The 19,908-nt window shown below is 38.6% G+C and overlaps 2 non-coding genes across 2 annotated transcripts; both read right to left on the bottom strand.

Moving 5' to 3' along the window:
* Positions 1–6,523: 6,523 nt before the first annotated feature.
* On the bottom strand, positions 6,524–6,597 carry TRNAI-AAU (transfer RNA isoleucine (anticodon AAU)). The gene has a single exon. It is a non-coding gene; the product is annotated as a tRNA-Ile (tRNA).
* A 10,240-nt stretch (positions 6,598–16,837) lies between these two features.
* Positions 16,838–16,910, bottom strand: TRNAV-UAC (transfer RNA valine (anticodon UAC)). Its single transcript has one exon. It is a non-coding gene; the product is annotated as a tRNA-Val (tRNA).
* Positions 16,911–19,908: the final 2,998 nt, after the last annotated feature.

A 19,908-nucleotide genomic window follows, 5' to 3' on the forward strand; every position in this document is an offset into this window, starting at 1 on the left:
AAATAATGAAATTACAACATATACATTGTAACTCAAGTAAAATGTGGTAATGTTCTCATTACGACAATATGTTTCCTGTAATTCATATTACATAAACTTCTTACGCATTTTTCTCTTTATGAAATGGAAACAAATCTTTTCTGGCTTTCTATGAGATTTGAAAATTGTCAAGATATTGAAATTATCATATTCAAAAATTTATTGTATTAAAACTCTTGCTTTTAAGGCAGGTTATACAAGAATAAAATTAACTCTTCAACCCATTAAACAAGGAAAATTTTGTTTTATTAACAGCAAGAAATTAATTTCTTTGTTTTCTATGTTATTTGATATTTAATTTTTTTAAAATTCTCATGGATTAACTCATCAAACTTTAGCTTCAACAGTATAAGAACATGGACTACATCAAACAAATTCCTTCTTTAAGAAAACTTTCAAATTTCTTGCCTTTGTTGTATATTTCTTGCGTTATAATCCTTAAGTAGACAAGCACAAACCCTCAATACACATAAATATGTACTTTTTCTGTGGCATACTAGCTTTCTATTTGACCTTCTTTCAACATTCTATAATGTTGAATAATCATCTAAATTGTTTTTCCATGTTTTCATCTTTCTCATCTAGGTTACTTAAACTCCTTTTAATTTTCTACAGCTTTCCTCTAGCCTACTACAAGTTTCTATATCCATCCAAATTCTTTTTCTAAAAGACATTTCATATGTTTAATCTAGCCTTAGTTACTTAAGGATATGTTGGAAAGTGCTTTTAAGTTGACATATTACAAAATGTCAAAAATTGTGTCAGAATGAATTCATTTTCATTAATTCTCTGGAATATTAGAATTACTCAATTTCTATAAGTGCTCATTCACATCAAACCAATCAGAGAAAGTTCCTTGAAGAAATATAACCTAATTTAGTAATACCATATGGAGGTTAGAAATTATTATATTTTCATAACGTTGTCTTTGGCATGCACTATACGATCTTTAGAAAAATAATTTAGAATAATTTGTCCTTTTTTAAGGTCTTTTTTAAAGGAATTAAAATAATTTACTTTTTTAGGTGTGTTTTTAAATAGAGCAATTAATGTCAAAGTTTCTTAGGGTAACTACTAAAAGCCTAGATTATAAAACAGGAGTAAGAAGTGGTTTTTCCTGTAAGAGAAATGAGCTGAAATTTTAGAAAACCCTATGAAAAAGTTTAAAGTGTTCAACAGCGAACATGTCACTTTCACGATTAAGGTGCCCCTGACTAGCCATGATATTTTTCATTGCCTGATATGCATGTTTAGATGGATGGTTTTTATTTAGATTTTTTGACTAAAGCTGAAAATTAAACAAAAAGTTACTCAGAAGACAGAAAAGACACTTACAAATAGGATCTCATTTTCCCAGATTGATTCCTGGAATTCTAAATTAGTGCATTAAGACAGATTTTAAAAGGCACTTGAAAGAGAGGTTTATTTCCTAGTTCCTTTGAAAAGGAAGGAAGTTCAGTCAGCTTTGTTATCAGAAGCAAAGAAGGAGGAGCCTTTGGCAATGAAACAGAGGGGGTAGGAATTGAAATTTAACCCTGAAATTCTTTATTCTGTTTAGTAATTAAGAGACAGTGTCTTGCAAGAAAGGAAAAACCAAAAGAGCAAAACCTGTCTTTAAGGAGCTCAAATAAAAATCCAAATATAAACTTTTGCTTGCAAGAATCAAAACAAGAACCAAAAAAACTACACAAGGACCAAACAAACAATAAAAATCGCAAGAACCAAAACAAATCTACAGTAAAACTCAAAAAACTTTGACGCAAGCAAGCAGAGTTCATTTTCAAGAGTTTATTTAGGTTAAGCAGACTCTGAGAAATTATGGAATTGGAGACCAGAGTCTCGGTCCTCAAATTCTTTGGTGTGTGAAAGATAATGGAACATCAAATCCCACTTGTGACACCGAATACATCAAAGTGCAAAACTAACAAGAAATCTGTAAGGAGAGAAATGGTAGATTTTATTGTAGAATAGAAAACAACCCAGTTTGGGGATAGCACTGAGAAGGGCTCTTGTGTTGCGGTACCACTGGGAGGTGCTCCAAACTCTGAAAGGGAGGAAGATTTTTATGCATGAGGACTGGGTGTTACACATGTGTTGCATATGAGTGACATATCAGTTAACACATCAGTTAATCATCATAGATTTTCTGTGAGCAAACTGTGTACATAAACAACTTTCTATGGAACATTATGATCATTACCTTCCCTGAACATTCTATTGCTTCCTTATTCGTGAACTACAACTTTGCCATACATCAGTTACAAGTGTTTTTCCTGAGAACAAAACATATTTATCATAGTATGAATACGTACTTGTTCACTCAAGATGTGAAGGGTGCACGTATGCTGAAAGCAGAAGAAAAAGGGGATATAAGACAAAGGGAAGTTTCGATTCAAACCTGAGTCAGACAGTCATGTCAAGCATCTCAGTTTTAATGTGTTCTTTTGCAAGCCTTTATTTATTTATTAGAGTGAGAGAAGTGTGTTTTGGCTTCTCTTTCTTGCAGTGAATTGGGAACACGCATGTTCTTTTTTTTTCATTGAACTTTAGATGAAGGTTTACAGAACAAACTAGATTCTCTTTAAACACTTAGTACACATATTGTTCTATGACATTGGTTAACAACTGCATGTCATGTCAACACTCTGCCTTCTCTACCTTGGGTTCCCTATTGCCAGCTTTCCTGTCCCATCCTGCCTTCTAGTCCTTGCCCCTGTGCTGTTGTGCCCCTTTAGCCCTGTTTTGTTTTCTGAGCCTGTCTAATCTTTGGCTGAAGGGTGAACCTCAGGAGTGACTGCATTACTGAGCAAAAAGATTTCCCGGGGATCATACTCCAGGGTTTCTTCAGTCTCTGTCAGGTCAGTAGGCCTGGTCCTTTTTTGTGAGTTACAATTTTGTTCTACATCTTTCTCCAGCTCTGTCCCAGATCTATTGTGATCTCTGTCAGAGCAGTCAGTGGTGGTAGCCGGGCATCTTCTAGCTGTACTGGGCTCAGTCTGATGGTAGATGTGGTCCATTAGTCCTTTGGACTAATCTGTCTCTTGTATGTTTAGTTTTCTTCATTCTTCATTCTTCCTTGCTCCCGAAGGGGTGAGACCAGTGGAGTATCTTAGGTGGCCGCTCACAGGCTTTTAAGACCCCGGACACTACTCCCCAAAGTAGAATGTGGAACATTTTCTTTATAAACTATGTTATGCCAATTGAGCTAGATGTTCCCCGAGACTATGGTTCCCACAGCCCTCAGCCCAGCAATTCGGTCCCTCAGAGAGTCTGGATGTGTATGGAGCTTCCATGACCTTGTCACAGGCCATTTTTGAAGGCCACCTTTACTCTAATAAAATGGGATGATGGGATTTAAGAGGTGAAGTAACTCCTTTTTTAAAAGTCCCTTTGCCTATTCTGTGGAGAATATTTTTTATGGAGAAAAGAATAGATTCGACGAGATCTCTTAAGTCCCTTTGCTCATGCTACATGTCAGAAATGCCAATGGCTTGAATATGACACCCCACCCCAAAAAAGTCAAACTTTTTGCTATTGAGTTTAACTGTCCCAGTAAGGTTTCCAAGGAGTGCTGGTGAGTTCAAACTGCTGAGCTTTTGTTTAGCAGCCATAGCTATTATCCACAGCTCCACCAGGGTTCTTGAGGTTAGAGGACCTTAAATTTATATAGGTGCCTGGCCAGAAGTAGTGGGGCTGAAGTAAGGTCCAGGGGCTAGAATCTATTTTTATACAAAAGTTTGTTAAAGAGTAATAGTTAAAGCTGGAATCCATTTGGTGTGAACATTTGTTAAAATCATTATGAATAGTTCCAGAAAGAAATGAGAGTACACACTGAAACTCATGGTTTCATTTTTTCTTATACCTAGGGGAAGGATTGTCCATAAAGGGAACTTTATCTTAGCCAACAAAGAGGCTATGCTACAGGGAAATTATGGTCTCACAAAGGAGCATATTGCAATTTCCTTGTGACTGACCTGACAACCCGTTCCAAGCCACTAAGCCTAGAGTGGATATTGCTGGGTTGTTCCTAAGGAACCATCCCTGTAGTAACTAAGTGGCACATAACCAACATAGAATCCTTAAACCAATCATGTATCCCCATATGTTATGTCTTCTGCCTTTGACAATAGTGTAATTTTTATTAATTTACTTCCTTCTGTAATACTATATTAGAGACTCTCTGATTGTGATTCCAGGGATTCTGCTACTCCCTTGTGTCTTGTGTACACTGGCAAATCTCTCCTGGCAATGATCATCTTTGTCTTTGCTCTTTTGATTAAATTTGATTCTGGGGTCTTTTACCCCCATGGCAGACAAGATGGTGACTGTCAAGGTGGTGAGAAGTAGTCAGAGACTGGATATATTTCGAAGACAGAGAGAAGAGAAATTCCTGACAAAGTGGATATGAGATATGAGAGAAAGAGTGAAATAAATGATGATTTTAAGTCTTTTTTTGCCTGAAAGAGAGAAAGAATAGGGTTGACATTAACTGAAACGGGGAAGATTGGATATAGTAAGATTATTATAGAAAAATGGGAGTTCAGTTTTAGACATGATAACTTTTAGATGCCTAGTTTAAAACATCAAAGTGGTAATGCCAAGGAATCAGTTATATATACAAGACCTGAGGTTAATGGAGTGGTCTAGTCTGCAGATACACATTTGTGGGTTGTAGGCATAGAAACCAAAAAACCAGTTTTAGTCAAGCGGTTAAGGGCTTGTCTCCTACCCGCAGGGTCACCAGCTCAAAGCCACCAGCCACTCCATGGGAGAAAGATGTGGCAGTCTGCTTCCATAAAGAGTATAACTTTGGAAACCCTATGGGGCAGCTCTACTGTGTCCAATAGGGTCCCTATGAGATAATGTAGGCATACTGATGATGTAAACCATGCGAATGAGTGAGATTACCAGGGAGTGTATATAGAGAAACAGTTCAAGGACCAATCCGTGAGATAGTCTACTAGAGAACAGGTGAGGAGAGGGGAAACAAACAAAAGCTATTAAGAAGGATGAGCCAGTAAGGTAGAAAGAGGGTCAGTACAGCAGTGTCTTGGAAGTCGAATTAAAAAAAAATTTTTTTTTAAGACAGTAAGTGTGTTTATTGACTCTGATAAGTTGTCTTACTTCCTTACCACTACTGTAACAGAAATACCACAGTTGTTTTCTTTAAGGAACAGAAACTGATTTTCTCACAGTTTAGGAGGGTGAAAGTCCAAATTCAGGGCACAGCTCTAGGGGAATTCTCTCTCTCTCTGTTGGCCCTGGAGAAAGATCCTTGCCTCAGTTTCCATAACCTCAGATTTCCTGGGGTCCTTATTGATCCTTAATGTGCTTCTGTCTTCCTCAGTTTGTCCTCCCTTGTCTCAGTGCCTAATCTGTTCTTTTTGTATCTCAAAAGTGATTATATTTAAGACATATCCTACACTGATAATGGCCTCATAACATAACAAAGAAAACTGATTCATAAAGGGGATCAAATCCCCAGGTATAGGGGTTTGGGTTTCAACACAAATTTTAGGGGGACACAATTGAACCCATAATAAAAGTCAAGGAAGAGAAGATCTTGAAAAAGTGAGAAGTCATTGGTGATCTTGACAAGAATTTTCCGTGAACTAGTAGTGTCAAAAAAACAGAATATAGTGGATTTCAAAACAACAGGAAAGAAACCGGAGATAGGAAATCTGGATAACTCTTTAGAGGAGATTTTGTTATAAAGCCATAGGGATATGTTGAGTCAAGTGAAACCTTTTTAAGATAGGAGACAAAGAGCATGTGTGAATGTTCATGGGAGTAACAGGATAGTTAGGAGAAAATCCAGAGGTTTCACACATTCACTCTGACTTTGGCACCTTTCTAGGTCCTGGAGATCCAGAGGAAAAAAAACAAAACAAAACCTGTCTTCACGGACAGAAATTATACTGGAAGCCAACCCGTAGTTAAAAAAAAAAAAAAAAAAAAGGAAAAGAAGAAAATGTGCGTTATATTTGACTGTCCATATTTTAATAACTAGCAATACCATGTTCAAGGGTAGGAAAGTGCAGTGTAAGGGATGAATAGACACTGAGGTAGAGGAGATAATCAGGTAGATAAAGCGCTTGACGGCCACACGGAGACACAGGGAGCTGGACCCTGAGGAAGGGATAAGGAGAATGAGATGCTCAAATGGACAGCAGCCATCAGAAACACACCCCATCTCCAAGACCATCCCGACTCCTAGCTGGTTTTCTTCACTAAAATTTCTATCTTAAGGCTTTAAGTCAGTTGTTCCAAAAAAAAAACCTTTTTTCTTCCTCTGCCCTCCCCTCCGCCTCCGAAAGAAGAACAAAGAAGTTTTAAGTGTCACTACTGAGGATTAAGGAGATAAAGACGACGTTTGATAGAGATTTGATGTCACAGAGGCTATTTTCAAAGTGCATCAGGGGTGTAAAACGAGGACACCAAGATTTTTTTTTTTTTTCCTTAATGAAAAAGGAACTTCTTTCCGTGGCCCGTACGGGGATCGAACCCGCGACCTTGGCGTTATTAGCACCACGCTCTAACCAACTGAGCTAACCGGCCGGCCGTATAACATCGGCCTTTATATTTAGGAAGTGCATTGCTCGCTCTTCACTAATTCAAAAGATGCTCGGTTTTAAATAATCTTCAAACCAAACAAACCCACTGCCGTCGAGTGGATTCCGACTCATAACGACCCTATATGCCCCATAGAGTTTCCAAGGAGCGCCTGGCGGATTTGAACTGCTGACGTCTTGGTTAGTAGCCGTAGCGCTTATCCACTAAGCCATAATCATAAAGAAAATAGCTGTGATTAAACGACACTATTTTTTCAAGCTTCTCTGTATTTTTTCTATTTCCCCTTTCCTCAATCCCGCAAGAAGAAAAAGAAACACAAAATCTCTACCTCCAGCAGAGGTGAATTCGCTTCTTCTATGGAAAATAAGACTTACTGGAGCTCTTTGATTTCGTCCCAAGAGAAACATTCACTAGAGAGGGCTCCTTCATCCCACTCCAGGAAGACTTTGAGAACCATTCGGACACCCCCTCCTCCCCCACCCCCCCGGGAAGGATCTGGTGGATTTGGTCCCCGCTCACGTCGTGAGAATTTCCCACCAGAAAGGAAAGGAAAGTCCCGGGTGGATCTTCCCTGCCTGTTCCTAAATCCTGGCCAGATGCCCCTTCTCTGCATTCCGTGAAAACGCCCTGCCGCGTGGATCTCTGTGGGTCCATTTTGTGATTTTATTGTCATTAAACGCTCATTTCCCTCTTTCCTTTCCCTGAGGCTGAGGACTGTGTTGTCTAGTTCTTTACTCCTCTGGTATCCCTGGTGCCCACACAGCATGGTGGGTTGCTCAATAATTTCAGTTCACGAATGGGAAAAAGCGTACAGAATATCATCTTTGCTGAGGATCAGGTTATAGAAAAATAAACGAAGGCTCTAGATTTTGCTAACTGGCCAATATATTCTTTTAATCATTACCTACAATATTCAAACGGTGGAGGTGATGACGCTCTGATTCCTTCGGAGGTTTCAAGCTGCTCTCTCTGTCCCAGCCATCTCCAGAAAAAATGGACTGCGGAGTGAAGACGCGCAGACACTGCCATCTTCTCCCTATTGACCTGGGAGCAGCTGCCACCTCTAAACTAAGTACAGAGTGTGTGGATCGGCTATACCAGGCAGAACCTGGAAAAAAGCAGCTCTCTCCCAGCTAAGCAAAAAAAAAAAAAAAAAAAAAAAAGGAACGTTAAGGGAAGATAGTGAAAACGGAGGGAGGAAGAAAGAAAAGAAAAATATAGTTTTCCTTCTCCTCCAGTAAATCAATTAAATGTAACAACAAACTGCAAACAAATTTCATATAATTAGGCACGTGGGAAGCCAAACATGAAGGTGTGTGATGTCCCAGGGCTGGACAATGTAGAGTCCAGTCTTGAAATTCACCCCCACCCAATGTATCTAGGCTTCGGCTTGACATTACAGGGTCACATCCCTGCTGCTGCCCGGCCCCTAGAGAGACCTACGGGCTTCCAGAGTTCGGTCCTGAGGGCCTGGGCTCCTGGATCCTTAAGGATAATTTTCTTTAACTAGAGAGGTATACACATGGGACAATATTGAGGAGTTTCTTGAAATCAAATGATCCCTTCCCTCTCGCCAGCCTGCCTGTGTTTGTAAAGGAATCCGGCCCATGAGGAAAGACTTTGATTGTTATGAAAGGTGGAGTTCGGTAGTTTATTTTAATACGAAGAAAGTATGAGTGAAAGAAACGTACCATCACTGTGACTATTTCCTGGAGGAAAAGACAGGTTTGAGATTATCCAGCTTGGGGCATGTAGAAAAACTCTATTCTGTAGAGGGAACTTGCGACTGAAGGCTAGTTTCATCGTAATTGCGGTGATTCGGTTTGTCCAATATAGGAAAGACCTTGCTATGAAACAGGATGGGAAAACATCTGTTTTTTGAACTTAGAAATGAACTAATTTTATAGGGGAGATTGTCCCTGCTAACCCAACATATAAGAACGTATATATTGTGACCAACGCAGGAACTCTCCTGCCCTCTGTGTGGTCCTGGGCTAGAAAGCAGTACATCTTGTCCCTAGATTCGCTGAAACTCTGGTCTTCCACCCGCCCCCCAGCGATTGCAAGCTCCTCTCCTGCCCGGTTACTCTGTTTCGGTGGTTTCCAAGCGGGCGGAGGCGGGTCTCAAGAGAAGATGGTGCCCGCCCCATAGATCCCCGTCTGCATGGAGCCGCTGGACCTGGCTCCCTCCAGATTCAGAGCGTGGGATTTACAGGTTTTTTCGGTCAAGTGAGGATTTCAAATGCTTAGAAGAAAACGGCTCCGCTTTGAAATCGAGCACCAAGGCCTCGGTGTCAAGTGTCATCAGAGGTCTCCATCAATTTGCTTCATCTTTCCAAAGGTCTTGTTCATCTGGTTTAATTAACATGATGTCGTTAATATGTTAATTCTTAAAAGTGAATGACTTTAGAGGAATTATTTATATAACTAATGTAAGGCTAAATAAAGTAAATTTTTAAAAATTTAGATGAAAATATTTTTAAAACATAATGATTAACGTTAATTTCAGAGACCTTCTGATACAACATATAATAATCCTGGAACATAATATTAAATAGGACATACATCCAAGGTTGTATCAAGATTATTAGGTTTTTTAACTTCTGAATAATAGTAAAAAATTTCATGGGTAAACAATGTGGATTTCCCAGTTAAAACACTTTCGTGACTCTTTGGAAAGAAAGTGTCCACATTTTGGGGATCTTAGGATTCTTGGAAGGGGACTTTCCCACTGAAAGCATTTGCTGCCCTTCAGTGGGGGTTGGTGTAATGCTGAAAAATGAGAGAAATGTTCTTGGGAGTATTCACTAAGGTGGGAGGTTTAGGTATGAGGCAGTGCATCCAAGAAGTCTGGCTGGGTCAAACCTTTGTCTCTTTTGGCTTTTGTATAGCAAAGCAAGTCTTATAAGCATATTTATGGATTCCTGCGTGTGATAGGGAGCCCTGGTGTTTTTGGGTTGTGTGTGTGTGTGTGATATTCGAAAAATCAAGGCAACTAGATGGATTTTGCAGCTTGTGTTGGATCGTGTGTTGCCCACAAATTATGTATGAAAATTCGTGACTCAAAAAGTAAATTCAGAGACTTCTTGATTCAACATGACTGAAAACACATAGCATCTAATTTTTTTTTCAAAGAACAAAGTAATCATGTCTTGAAAGGCAAAACTATTGACACTGAGGATGTTAGATTTAAAGGAAGCAGTAACTTTATCTAAGTCAGCAACTGAAATAATAAAATCATGACATACAAATTTTAACTCAAAGAAAATTTGGTAATCTCAATTTGACAATGTGTTTCATGTAATTCATAACATAGTAAAGAAACTTTTCTGGTATTTTTCTCTTTATGAAATAGAAACAAATCTTTTGTGGCTTTCTATGACATTTCAAAATTGTCAGGTGTTTATCATGTCTGGGAAATTATTGTGTTAGAACTCTTACTTTGAAGGCAGATTGCACAAGAATAAAACCAACTCTTTAACCCAGTAAACAAGGAAAAGTTTGTTATTTTAACAGAAGAAACTCAATTCTCTCTTCTGTTTTTTGATATTAAAGGTTTTAAAATTTCTCATGAATTAACTCATCAAACCATCAGCTGTAGCAATATAAGAGCTTTGACTATATCAATCAAATTCATTCTTTTAACAAGCCTTTAAAATTTCTTGTCTTTTTTCGTATTTCTCATTTCATAATCCTTCAATACACATGCACAAACTCCCAACACACATAAATATACCCCTTTTAAGTGGCATACTAACTTTCTATTTGACAGTCTTTTAACTTTCTATAACTTTGAGTACCCATCTAAATTCTTTTCCCATGCTTTTCTTTTTCTCATCTCAGCTACTTAACCTCCTTTCATTTTTTTACAAGTTTCCTCTAACCTTCTACAACTACCTATATCCATCCAAATTCTTTTAAGAAAACACATTCCATATGTTTAATCTAGTCTGAATTACTTAAAGACATGTTGGAGACTGCTTTTAATTTGACATATTAAGAAAATGTTACATATCATATGAAAGATTTTGTCAGAACAAATTCACTTTCACTAATTCTTGGCGGTATTAGGACTACTCAATTTCTATAAGCACTTTTTATCATTTTATAATTTAATGTCTTACAATAAGGTCTGTGACCCATTGAGTTAATGTTTGTGAATGCCTTGAGATAAGGCTCTAAATTCAGCTTTTTGGGTGTGGTTATCCAATCGCCCCGGCACTATTTGTTGAAAAGACAGTCCTTTCTGTGTTGAATTGCCTGAGGATCGTTGTTTAAAATAAAACAATAATCAATTTCCTCTGATCAGAAGATTCTGTGTTTGACTCTGACTGCCTAAATATGTTACAGAAAAAACAACTTGTATTTTTCATTTACAGAAATTTATTTAATTTTATAAAATAAATATTTTTGGTTGTAAAAAATAGCATTAACCTGATTTTGTTAATATTTTTCTCTTTGTTTTATCCTTTAAAATGTTCCTAAAATGTCTCCCTGAGAACAACGGAGTCCTACAGTCTGGGGAAACAGGTTCTGCTTTAGACTTTGTCCTCAAAACTGGTTTCGTTCACAGTCAGACAGATCTCCTTTGCACCACTGGCCCTGACTAAGGGCTACTTATTCTTCTTTGTGGGAAAAGAAGCTATTTAAAAGAATATTGAGGAATAGTAATCTCTATCAGTTTATACGGAAGCAAGCCAGTGGCACAGTAATCAGTTCATCTAGTACCACCTTCATCTAAACCTGTTATCTTAACACCATAACTTCTATGTTTCAAAGTTATAAAGAAAGTCATAGCTTGATTATACTTATAGGGATTATAATTTTCTATTTTAATTACCTATGAGCATTTCAAGAATTGGATTAGTGGTAGAATTTCTAATTTCATTCCCATTATTTTTGAGTATGAAGATTCATGTGCATATTAATTATAAACTAGATATAATGTTGTTCTATGACTTACCTATTCTCTAAAATTAAAAGCAGTACCATGAACTACATTTCTCACGTAGGCATCACAACCTTTCTTCCTGTTAGGATGTCCTGTCGGTGCCACTTCAAAATGATGCAACATTCTCGACCCCTGAGCTGCTACCAATCTGGCCCAAACTACCTGCATCTCTTCCCTGAATTACTGCAGTAGCCTAACAACCTTCCTACTGCTGGTTAGCAGCTGTCTGCTAAGCCTGCCTCCAACCTTGTTCTCTGTGTTGTGTGCTGGGTTGTGCTACCAGATCCCCTCCTTTCAGGACCAAGGCATTCTTTTCCCCAGCTGCTAGAAGTGTTGCTTCCTCATAGCACAAAGTGGAGGCCCTTTCAAGGAATTGCCCTCAGCTGAAAGGAACTGCCTCAAATTCATCCCCCCTCTCTGAAAGCAGCCCACCATAATGACTGCTTAATACGTGCCTATAGAGGTCTGACTCTCCTGCCTCAACTCTGATGGGCCATCCCATTTCCAGAGATCCTCATGGGATCACCTCTGGCCTCTGTTGCTTCCTGCCAACTTTTCCCCTTCTAATCCTGCTTCCCTCACTCCCTCACAGTTACTGTTCCCATAATATTCCCTAATAAACTTCCTGAACACAAATATCTAATCCATGTGAATACAGATTGTGTCAGGAGTAGTCCAAGGAGCCTCACACTAAGTGGGGTTTTGTAGTTGGCTTACTCTCCATTCATATGACAGTGAAGACCGCATTCCTAGTGGTAGGTAGAATATGGATGTCCTCAGCATGTCGTAGTACTGCAATTGTTAAGACATGCATCCGTGTCAAACTGAGATAGGATGCCAATGGATCCAGTGGATGCAATAATGCAGACATTTAAGAGCTCTGGGGAAGTAGGACTGATGGCTCTCCTCGAATGTCATTGAACCACTAAGAAAAAAAAAAAAAGAAAAGCTAAAGTTGATTAATTTCTAATTTATAGCAAAATAAAATAGGCAGAGTACCTCTGTGAAGGCATATAAACAGACTTTTATCTCCTAAGCCTTATATTGTCCATGGATGTTTGGACTGTCAGGACATCTGTATAGGATAACAGTATATTAATAAAAAATTAATACATCATGTTAATTAGACCAAATGGACAAAACTTTTGGAAAGAAGAAAAGAAAAAAATGATGGAGACTCCTTATGTCTACCTGCAGGGCCAGATACATGGGGTGCAAGTGGTTTGCAAGACTAGACTCTATACAGTCCATCCCTGGGACATCCAACATCCTTATATTCTGCCTCACACATGCCTAACTCTTTGCAGTGAGGCAGGGAAGTTAAACTCTCACAAAGGAATGTATTGCTATTTCCTCGCGACTGAACTGAGAAGCAATTGCAAGTCGCTAAGCCAAGAGCAGGTATTGTCAGGTTGTTCCCAAGGAAACCTTCCCAGAGTAACTAAATGGAACCTAGACAACAAAGACTCCTTAAACCAATCATGTATTCCCATATATTATGTTTCCCACCTTTGACAATGATGCAATTTTCCTTAATTTACTATTTTCTGTAATAGTATATTAGAGACTCCCTGATTATTATTCTGTGGATTCAGCTAGTCTCTTGTGCCCAGTGCACACTGGAAGATACTTCATTGCAATCATTGTCTTCATCTTTGTTTTTTCTTAATAAAAATCTCTTTTGATTCAATTTGTTTCTGGGGTCTTCTATGGTGTAGAAGGTGGTGACAGTCAAGGTAGTGAGAAGTAGTCAGAGTCTGCATATATTTTAAAGATAGAGACAAGAGAAATTTCTGACAAAGTCGATGTGAGGTGTGAGAGAAAGAGTGGAATCAATGATGACTTGAAGTTTTTTTGCCTGAGACATTCGAAGAACTGAGTTGCCATTAATGGAAGTGGATATAGCAGGATTTTTAAAGAAATATTGGGAGTTCAGTTTTAGACATATTAACTTTTATATGCCTAGTATAAAACATCCAAATGGTAATGCAAAGGAATCAGTTGTATATACAAGAATGGAGTCTAATGTAGGCTGCACCAGGAGCTGTTTGTTGTCTCCTTCTTCACTCATCCAAAGGAGACTCTCATTAACCTAATCTTAACTATGACTAAACGACAGTATTTTTTTCAAGCTTCTGTCTATGTTTTGTAATTCCTCTTTTCGCACTCCCACAAAAAGAAAAAGAAAAGAAACTACCTCCAGAACAAATGAACTTCTCTGCTCCATTGCAAAATAAGACGTTCTGGAGCTTATCTATTTCATCCCGAGAGAAAAAGTCACTAGAGAGGGCTCTTTGTCCTGACTACCCCAGGAAGACTTTGAGAAGATACTGAGACCTGGGAAAGCATCAGGTTGATCAGGGCATGAGGATTCTTCTCCGGATGGGAAGGAGGATCTCTGGTGGATCTGCCCTGTGTATTCCTAAGTCTTGGGGAGATGCCTCTTCTTTGTGCTCCGTGAAAGGCTAAAGTTGATTAATTTCCAACTTATGGCAAAATGTAAAGGCAGAGTACCTCTGTGAAAACATCTAAAGATACTTCTTACCTCCTGAGCCATACATGGTCCGTGGATATTTAGAGTGTCAGGACATTTGGAGAGGATAACATTGTTTCACTATTTTAATGACATATAATTCATTGGCATATCAATAGAGAGTGATCCAGCTCCAAAATCCCATTGTGTGTATGGTTTCTTGAACACTCCTGGCACAAGCTGCATTCACGTGGATTAGATATTTGTGTGCAGGAAGTTTATTAGGGAATGCTATCAGAACAACACCTGTGAGGAAGTGAGGGAAGCAGCTGTTGGGGGCAGCAACAGAGGCCTGAGGTGACTCCCTAAGGAGCTCTGGAAATGGAATGGCCCTTCAGAGTTGAGGCAAGAGAGTCAGACCTTTATAGGCATGTAGTGAGCAGTCATTACTGTGGGCTGCTTTCAGAGAGGGGACAAACCTTGAATGAGACAGTTCCTTTCAGCTGAGGGCAATTCCTTGAGAGGGCCTCCACTTTGTGCCATGAGGGAGCAACACTTCTGGCAGCTGAGGAATTGAATGCCTTGGTCCTGAAAAGGAAGAAATCTGGGTGGCACAAGCCAGCACCCAAAACAGAGATCAAGGTTGGAGACAGGCTTAGCAGGCAGGTGCTAACCAGCAGTGGGACGGTTGTTAGGTTACTACAGTAATCCAGGCAAGAGATGCAGGTAGTTTGGGCCAGACTGGTAGCAGTTCAGGAGTTAAGAATTTTGTATCATTTTGAAATATCACCGACAGGACATCCTGACACAGAGAAATGTTGTGATGACTATGTGAGAAGTGTATTTTGCTGTCCTAGTTTTGATTTTAGAGCATAGGTAAGTCATAAAACAATATTGTACCCAATTTATAATTGATATGCACATAAATATTCATACTCAAAAATAATGGAAATGAATTCAGAAATTCTACCATTTATCCAATTCTTGAAATGCTCTTAGGTAATGAAACTAGAACAATATAATCCCTAAAATTATAGTCATCCTATAACTATTTCTTTTATATAGAATTTGCAAATATGGAAGTTATTTACTATATTAAAATAATATTTAAGTAAATGTGGTATTACATGAATTAATTACTGTGGCAATGGCTTGCTTTTATTTAAAATGTAGAGATTAATATTCTTCTATATTATTTGAAATGGCTTCTTTTCCCAAAAGGAAGAATTAGTAATCCTTAATTGGGGCCAGTGGTGCAAAGGAAATCCATGTGACTGTGGATGAAATCAATTTCGAAGACAGTGTCTAAAGCAGAATATGTCCCAACAGGCTGTAGAACTCTGCTGTCCTTAATGAGCTACTTTAAAAATATTTTCAAGATTAAAACAAAGAGAAAAATATTGAGAAAATTAAAGTGGTGCTATTTGTTATGACCCAAAATATTCATTTTAGAAAATTAGATCAACTTCTATAAATGAAAAGTAGCAACTAATTTTTTTTTTTCTGTAAGATATTTGGCCAGTGAGAGTGAAACATAGAATCTTCTGATTCGTAGCCAAGTGATGGTTTCTGACTCATCGCAATCCATTTCACAAAAATACCCAGGTAATTCAACACAGAAAATGTAGCTTTTTCAACAAATATTGCTGGGACAATTGGATATCCTCACACAAAAAGATGAATTTAGAGCCTTACCTCCAATGGTACACAAACATTAACTCAGAATGGATCATAGACCTAAATATAAGAGCTTAAATTATAAAACTTTTAGGTGAAAATGTTGGAAAAAATCTTTGTGACACTGGGTGAGGCAGAGTTCTTAAATATAACACCAAAAGCACTATCCATTAAGGAAAAAATTGACAAACTGGACTGAATCAACATTAAAATCTTTTGCCCTTCAGAAGACACCATTAGGGAAATGAAAAGAGAAACCATAGGCAGGGAGAAAATATCTGTAAATCATGCAACTCATGAAGGACTTGTATCCAGAATACGTAAAGAACTTTTACAAATCGATAATAATAACATAAATGACCAAATTTAAAACACACAAAATATTTGAATAGACATTTCTCCAAAGAAGACAAAAATGGCTAATAAGGACAAGAAAAGATGTTCAGCATTACAGCCATTAAATCAAAAAAAAAAAAAAAAAAAAAAGCCTAAATCCGTTACTGTCGAGTCAATTCCAACTCATAGGGACCATAGGACAGAGTTGAACTGCCCTATAGGGTTTCTAAGGAGTGGCTGGTGGATTCAAACTGCTGACCTTTTGGTTAGCAGCTGTACCTCTTAACCACTATGCCACTAGTGCTCCTCACAGTCAACATGCACGCACAAATGAAACCACAATGTCTATAGCAAGTAGGTGTAGGCAATAACCTGTGTTGCCAAGGATGTGGAGAAATTGGCACTCTCATACAGTGCTGGTGGGAATGGAAAATGACACAGCCACTTTAGAACAGTTTGACAGCTTTATAAAAGGTTAATTATAATTTTAATGTATTGTTACAGATTGAATTGTATTCTCCAAAAATATAGGTAGTAAATTCTAAACCCTATACCTGTGGATGAAATCCCATTTGGGAATAGGGTTTGTTTCTTGGGTCAGGAAAGCCAGATCAGTGTAGGGTGTGTCCTAAGCCTACTAACATTTGAGATAAAAACAGCAGATCAGACACAGAGAAAAAGGAGCACACTCTGGGGGAAGACAGATGCTACCAGAAAACAACAGAAGGAGGTGAATCTATAAGCAAGCACAGGAAGTAGAAGGATTCCAGGCTGCTAAAAGTTTAGGTTGGTTCCACTGGGGATTGAACCCAGGATCTTCTGCGTGTAAAGCAGATGTGCTAACCACTACACCATGGAACCACAGGAAATATACTGCCATGGACTGTCAGAGGAACTAACAAATCTGTCTTGGAAGAAGTAGACCCAGAATGCTCATTAGAACCAAGAATGGCAAGACTGCATCTCACACACATTGGACACATTATCAGGAGGGACTACTCCTGGGAGAAGGGCATTATGCTTGGTAAATTAGAGGGTCAGCGAAAAATAGAAAGACCTTCAACGAGATGGACTGAGGCAGTGGCTGCTACAATGACCTCAAGCATAACAACAATTGTGAGGATGGTGCAGGACCTGGCAGCGTTTCGTTCTGTTGTAGGGTGTGCCATGAATCAGAACCAACTCCACAGCACCTAAAAAAAAAAACAGAAAGCTGAAATAGAAGAGAAAGGACCTCCCCCTAGAGACACACCTAGAATTTGGCCTTCTAGACCCCTGAACTGTGAGAAAGAAAAAAACCATTCTGTTCTTTAAGCCACACACTTGTAATATTTCAGTCACAGCAGTAATAGGAAAGTAAGACATCATTATGTCAGTATGTCAGGAACCACTTCTGTTTTGCTACCTTTGTATTGGCAGTGACTGGCAGACAATAGTACATCAATACCCGTTGTCATCAAGCCCAGTCACTGCTCCGCAGGGTTTCTATGCAGCAGCTGACATTTTAGTTTTGCAGCTGAGCTCTTAACCACTACACCACCAGTATTCCTAGTACATCAATGTCTCAGCTAAACATTGCAGGAAACCCTTCAGCTGTCTTGGGGAGGTGAGATAGACACAAAATTTTAGTGTGGTATGAAGCCCATGGAGATGTGGCTAGTCTAAAGATTAAATCTTTCCCTCAGGAGCGACTCTCTGCAGGGCCAGTCTTCTCTCAGAATCAGTTCTTCACTGATTTGAAAACCCATTTAAATAAACTTATCATTGGTCTGGGACAGTGTCTTTACCCCAAAAGTATGAAGGACAAGTATGTAAGCTGTTGGATTTAAAAACCAGCAATATCTGGATGGAATTATGTTTTTATATTTATCTTGTCTGGAAATGCAGAAATAAATTGTTCATACTGGATTATTGTGAAATCCAAATCTTTCAGAAGGATGATGGGCCATCCCAAGTTTTGTAATGAGTTCCTGTGCTAATCAGGCCTCCTTGTCCTCATTTACCCCAGAACTGAACTCAATCTGTTTAAGTTGTATTTCCAACACCCTGAAAACTTTGATGCTTATCTCGTGCACTTTTAAGTCAAAGAATCTGTGAGTTTCTTATGCATGGGATGCTGATTCAGGCTAGCCTCCCCACATGGTCCAGTCTGCATGTTCAGAAATGCTGGATGTCATGTGAGGAAGTTGTTACTTGATAAGTGCTGATGGGAAAGCTGATCCCAAACAGTGTGAAGGAAAAAAAAGTTAAAAACCTATCTTTGTGATAATAGAAACTAACCTGGAAGTGAGGGCTTTCCTGGGGTAAAATCACCACAAAGGTATAATAAAGCAAGAAGAAAGTGTCTGCTCCGCAAATGTTCAAAGAGGCAAAAATGGGAAACAGACAAGCATAATGCCAGAGCCATGTCTGTCCAAGTACAAGGAGTGTTACAGAATCATCAGTATATAATAACATTACAAATGAGTAAAATCATTAAAGGTTTCACCTTTTCAGATTGAGGAAAAATGGCTGAGTACAAGTGATTCTACATTTTCAATTGTCTTTCTTAGTAATCCTTGGTTCTGGTTTGAGTAATGACGGTCAGGAAGGTCTTAGCTAGTCCAAGAAATCTTGCTATTTACTAAATGCTAGTAGACAAGGATAACAGTGGAAAATATGTGGGTCTTTTGTGCTCTGTTTAAGAATTGTTTATGTGAAAGTTTCCCTATAAGATGTTTTCTAGGTTTTCCTAACTATTGTTTTTATATCTCAGGAACCCAGTTGATGTGTCCTTGTGAGTCCACCTATAGCTAGGTCACATTCTTCATATTCAAGGACAGAGAATAATGGCTCCAATTTTAACTTCTAGATCAAGAGGACCCCATCCCCTTCACCTCTTCTGCCAACACATTCAGCTATGATAACCATGGTTCAGTAAAAGGAACCCGAGGCATGAAATCCAGTTACATCTGTTTCAATATAAGTTATAATATATTGTTACAGGAAAGGGAAAATCAGTAATCATCTAGATCGCATTTTCTTCATCTCCTAGGTGAGAAATTTAAGCCAGAATGCTCCTTAGAATGGAAGATGGTAAGACTTTGCCTTACAGGTTTTGAACACGTTACCAGGAGAGACCCTGAACGAGATGGATTGACAAAGTGGATGCAACACAGGGCACAAATATTGTAAGGATTGTGAAGATGGTGCAGGACCAGGCAGTGTTTCCTTCTGTTGTATGTGCGGGTGTTATTTGATGGCACCTAACAACAACAACACTCTGTGCCAAGGATTGTTTTATTTACAAAGGCTACAGTAGTAAACAAACACAAACGGAAGTCTGCCCTCATAGACCTTACATTTCAGTGATAAAGAAACACAGTACACAAAATGATTTAGTAAATTACATTTTTGTTGTTGTTAGGTGCCATCAAGTCGGTTCTGACACCTATGGACCCTATATACAACAAAATGAAACACTGCTTGTTCCTGAGCCATCCTCACAATCTTTGTTATACTTGAGCCCCTTGTTGCAACCACTATGTGAATCCATCTTGTTGAGGGTCTTCCTCTCTTTCACTGACCCTCTATTTTACCAAGCATGACATCCCTCCTCAGGGACTGACTAACCCCTCCTGAAAACGTGTCCAAAGTATATGAGACACAGTCTCACCATCCTTGTTTCTAAGGAGCATTCTTGTTGTTCTTCTTACAAGACAGATTTGTTCATTCTTTTGGCAGTTCACAGCTTATTCAACATACTTCACCAACACCACAATTTAAAGGCAACAATTCTTCTTTGGTCTTCCTTATTCATTGTCCAGCTTTCGAATACATACAAAGCAATAGAAAACACCATGACTTGGGTCAGGTGCAG

The sequence above is a fragment of the Elephas maximus genome, chromosome 1, assembly GCF_024166365.1.
Source record: "Elephas maximus indicus isolate mEleMax1 chromosome 1, mEleMax1 primary haplotype, whole genome shotgun sequence".
NCBI classification, from domain to species: domain Eukaryota; kingdom Metazoa; phylum Chordata; class Mammalia; order Proboscidea; family Elephantidae; genus Elephas; species Elephas maximus.